The sequence below is a fragment of the Gobio gobio genome, assembly GCF_949357685.1.
Source record: "Gobio gobio genome assembly, chromosome: 6".
In the NCBI taxonomy this organism is placed as follows: domain Eukaryota; kingdom Metazoa; phylum Chordata; class Actinopteri; order Cypriniformes; family Gobionidae; genus Gobio; species Gobio gobio.
Window position 1 is genome coordinate 4,378,072 of NC_137102.1, and position 5,000 is coordinate 4,383,071.

The following is a 5,000-nucleotide window of genomic DNA, read 5'->3' on the forward strand; positions in this document are numbered from 1 at the left end:
TGTGTGTGTGGCTCTTGTATTCCGGGTGGTCTCTAACCTCTCCATCAATGACAGTGCCTTAAGGCGGCCCTAAGATGTCCAGATCTGCACAGTCTAATTGCCTGAACAACAGGGTGTTGCTGACCTCCTCCACCCCCCCGAAACACTTCTCCATCTCCACCCCCCTCGCCTCCATCATCACTCCGGAGCTGGACTCCATTAGTTGGCCATAACCTCCAAAAAATGCTTAGGCTTATTGAAGTGCTCCCAGAAATCCCAAATTACAAGCTAGACCCCCTGTACTTCCCCCAACACACACACACACACACACACACACACCCTCAGGCTTCGAAACCACGATTCAAAGTTATCCCAGAAAAACCCAGAGCAGAGGTTAATGTAACCTATTATTTAAAAAGCATTGCTTATAATAACTGCAGTAAATTCCCTCCAGTAGCTGAGGCTTTGCACACACACGTTTAGTCAGAGCAGTTCATTAAAGAGTCTGATGAGTCTGAGGTCTGAGTCTCTCTGATGGTTTAATGTTATGGCATTTGTGATTAAAGCTGCACTATGTAAGATTTTTTTCAGTCAAACACCACTAGGCCAGTGTTATATATTTAGTTCAGTTGAGGACCGCAAATACCGTACAAACTCTACTGTAAAATACTACTGTAAATACTGTAAATACTGTACTACTGTCGACAGTTTAAAAAACATTTTGTAACGTTATAAATGTTTTTACTGCCACTTTTGATCAGTTTAATGCATCCTTGCTGAAAAAAGTATGAATCTCTTTAAAACAATATTTTTATTTTTGGGGGGTGAAATATAACACCTAATATTGAGATGTTTTACTTATTAGTTTATTTATTAGTTACTGTATCGTCAATATCAATCTGACTAGACCAATATTGGAATGTTTTTTTACCTCCGATTCAAGCATTTTTCTATCTTTTGAGAAATGTCCATCATATTTCACCCTAAAATCAAGAGAAATTATATATTACGTTTGGAAAATTATATTTTTAGTACCATTCATGTGGGGAAAAATGCATTTATTTATGAATAAAATCTGCCACATTAACAATAATGTCATAAATTCAAATTATTTAATGATATTTTATATATTTATTTACATTTTGGGAATTTATACATATATTTACATGACTATTCAAAAGTTTTTAATAGACTCTTATGCTCATCTGATTTATGTGATCAAATATAACACCTAATATTGAGATGTTTTGATTTTTCAGTTTTTTTTTTGTTATTCGTGTATTTATTAGTTACTGTATCGACAATCTGACTAGACCAATATTGGAATCTTATGAAAACTTTTAAGAAACGTCCGTTATATTTCACCATAAAATCAAGAGAAATTATATATTACGTTTGGAAAATCATATTTTTAGTACCATTCATGTAGAGAAAAAATGCATTTAATTATGAATTAAATCTGCCACATTAACAATAATGTCATAAATTAAAATTATTTTATGATAATTTATATATTTATTTACATTTTGGGAATTTATTCATATTTTTAAATGACCATTCAAACGTTTTTATAGACTCTTATGCTCATCTGATTTATGTGATGAAATATACAATAAAAAGTGATTTAATGAAATATTATTACAATTTAATATGCTAATTTGACATTTCTTTATTTGTTCATTTCCTAATGATCATTGTTTTAAAATTTTAAACTAACAGCATTTTTTTTTTTTAATAATAATTTTTTAACATTATAAGTGTTTTTACTGCCACTTTTGATCAGTTTAATGCATCCTTGCTGAACAAAGTATGAAACGCCTAAGATTGAGATGTTTACATTTTTCTGTTTTTTTTTACTTATTAGTTTATTTATTAGTTACTGTATCGACAATATCAATCTGACTAGACCAATATTGGAATGTTTTTTTTACCTTTGATTCAAGCATTTTTCTATCTTTTAAGAAATGTCCATCATATTTCACCCTAAAATCAAGAGAAATTATATATTACGTTTGGAAAATCATATTTTTAGTACCATTCATGTGGGGGGAAAATGCATTTAATTATCAAAATATTGTATTAAATACAATCTGGCACATTAACAATAATGTATTAAATAAAATTCTAAAAATGTTTTAATTATTTTGTATAGACTTTTAGGCCTGGTGTCCATCAAAAATACAGTAAAATCAGTGATATAATTAAATATTACAATTTAATATGCTCATTTGACATTTCTTAATTTGTTCATCTCCTAATGATCATTGTTTAATATTTTAAACTAACAGCATTTATTTAAAATATATATATATTTTTTTTTTTGTAACATTATAAATGTTTTTACTGCCACTTTTGGTCCGTTTAATGCATCCTTGCTGATAAAAGTATGAATCTCTTTAAAAAATAATTTATTTTTTATTTTTTGGGGGGGTAAAATATAACACCTAATATTGAGATGTTTTAATTTTTCTGTTTTTTAACCTGAAAAAGAATTGCTTGTACTATTTTTCAAGTTGGATTTGTCTAATATTGTGCTAATATTGATCAATGCCTGCACATTTCCATATGAGATTCAACAGTTTTCCATCTACTGTACATTTTATTTTAATGTCTGATTACACTTGTGAGCAATCTTAGAAGAGCTTTTGAGTGAACTCTTCTATTATAGATAAACCAGTGTAGATTTATCCATCAAGAGTATTGTCAGCTATAGTCTGGATTGACTCTCCTCACACTGGACTCTGTTCACTTGTAAGCGTTTTAAGCAGCCGCTGAGTGATCAGACGACTCTTAGTAGACTTTATAGCTGTTCCACTATGGTGGTCTAATACAGTCAACTTCACACACACACACACACACACTCTCTTTCTCTTCCATCTCAGCGTCTTTCTCTCATTCACTGTTCCCAGCCTGTTTACGGCTACTGGCTGTTCGCGTGTGTTGGCCACAAAGGAGTGATAGACATCTCATAAACTCCAGCCCAACACTTTCTCTATAAGGTCCAGTGTTCCCAGCATCCTCCAGCGTGTTGGGTTATGGCTGTTAAAAGCATCACAGGAGTTGTGCGTCCAAGACCACCCGGCCTGCCCTGTGCTGTAAGGTGTAGTAGATTTGCAGGTGCTAGGGAGCCTGATGACATCTACCTTTCCTCAGACTGTTTAGACTCTCTTCTGTCTTTGTGTTCGTCTCTCTCTCTCTCTCTCTCTCTCTCTCTCTCTCTGGCATAGCACGCTCTATTTGTCTTTCCCCAAACTCAGAACACAAAAACAGATTCCTTCGCACTAAAATATGTCTTGATATGGATCATTAATCTTGCTCTCAAACGTTTAGTTTGGAAAAGCCACATTCGGCAAGAGGATATCATCCTTCCTGAGCGAGTGTGTGTAAGCCTGACACATTTGTAAACTGTTTGCTTGTCAGTATGTGATGGAATAGCCCACAAAGGTAAACTCCAGATAAACGTATTGTTTTAAAAGTTTAAAGTTGTTTTCCTGTCGGGGTTTCAGGTTTGCGTTGTCTAGCCGGCGGCGAGTTTTCTGTTTTGATTGAAAATGTTGTTGTGTAAAGCCCTATTGGGACGGTAATTGTTTCTCGTGTGGTCATAATGTATTGTCATCATTTACAGGGGCTAGTCAGTGATTGTATTGCCGTCCATCTTCCACCACCCGCGCAATAATCCTGTCCGAATGACCGACTGCTTTAGACAAACACAAGGTCGTGTGGTCATTTAATAATTGTTGTCCGAATCAACATCTCTTAGTTTTCAAGAATATATCACTTTAAAATTCACTTTTATATCCTTTTTGACCCCTGCAGACCACCGTACGGTTGCACTTCGCTGTCATTTGGATGCTTTTTAAACATCTAAACTGGCGAGTATTTACAAGAGCAATATATTTAATCACCGCTCAAGAAATAAAAAGAAGAAAAGCACGTAAACATTTGAATTGGGCTGTTATTATTGGGTCAATGACAAATAAGAAAAATAATAATTTTTTGTAAGATAAAAAAAATAGTAATTTTAAGCAAAAGAGTTTTAAAATGCATTTTTATGTCCAAAAAATGTATGGTGTTGATTCATTTTACAGCTTTTAAGATGGCATTAATTCATTATTAAACAAGATTTCTGATTTTACCACCCAGAAAATGTCAGGTGGTGCGACCATCATTTAAAATAATATACATACATATCACATGGTATATTCCCTTTCCCTTTTCTATAGATTGCCCTTTTAGTCCGATTCATATAAACGGACACTTTTCTATGTTTTCAGAACACAATTTTCCATAAGGAGTTTTTGTTTTTTTTATTATTTGTATATATTATATAATGGTTTACATTTATATTTCATACTTCATTTTGCAATTGCAGTGGGAATTGATACTTTTAAATGTAAATTTGCTGGTCGCACCCCCTGACATTTTAACTCAAAAAATTAAAAGAGTATCTTATAAAGGAAATATTGTAGATCAATTTGATATGTGACATGTATTTATTTATTTTAGGAAATAATGAATTCGGACACAAAAAATACATGTCATGTCATTGACCCTAATATATCTGTTAATAACCACAGCATTATGAACACCTCATGTCAACAAGATATTGTATTCACTTATTCCCGCTTATTTCCATGTGGAATAAAATTACTTCCTTTATTCTGAGATCAAATACAAGACCGAAAACCTTTTTAACTCTAATCTTCCTATCCTATTTTGTCTGTTTGCCGTGGTCCATAATGTTTGAACGAAGCTACACCAGCGCTAGACGTTACGCAGTCGTCCACGTCTGTTGCCATGGTTTCTACAGCAGTAAAAGTGGAAACCGAGGATAATGCGGATATGCGATATGTGACAGGCCACGCCCTCACACGTCCCGGTTCATTGGCTAAAATCACAATTCTCACGATTTACAAATAGTTGGAAACATTTGGGATATTGTAAGTACTCAACTGAACTAAATATATAACACTGGCCTAGTGGTTTTTGAACATTTTACTGTGAAAATCTTACATATTGCA

At 33.3% G+C, this 5,000-nt stretch overlaps 1 protein-coding gene across 3 annotated transcripts in view; it reads left to right on the top strand.

The window, feature by feature from the left end:
- eif2b3 (eukaryotic translation initiation factor 2B, subunit 3 gamma) overlaps positions 1 to 5,000 on the top strand; it is a 112,132-nt gene that overhangs the window by 105,178 nt on the left and 1,954 nt on the right. The gene's annotated exons all lie outside the window — the stretch shown is intronic.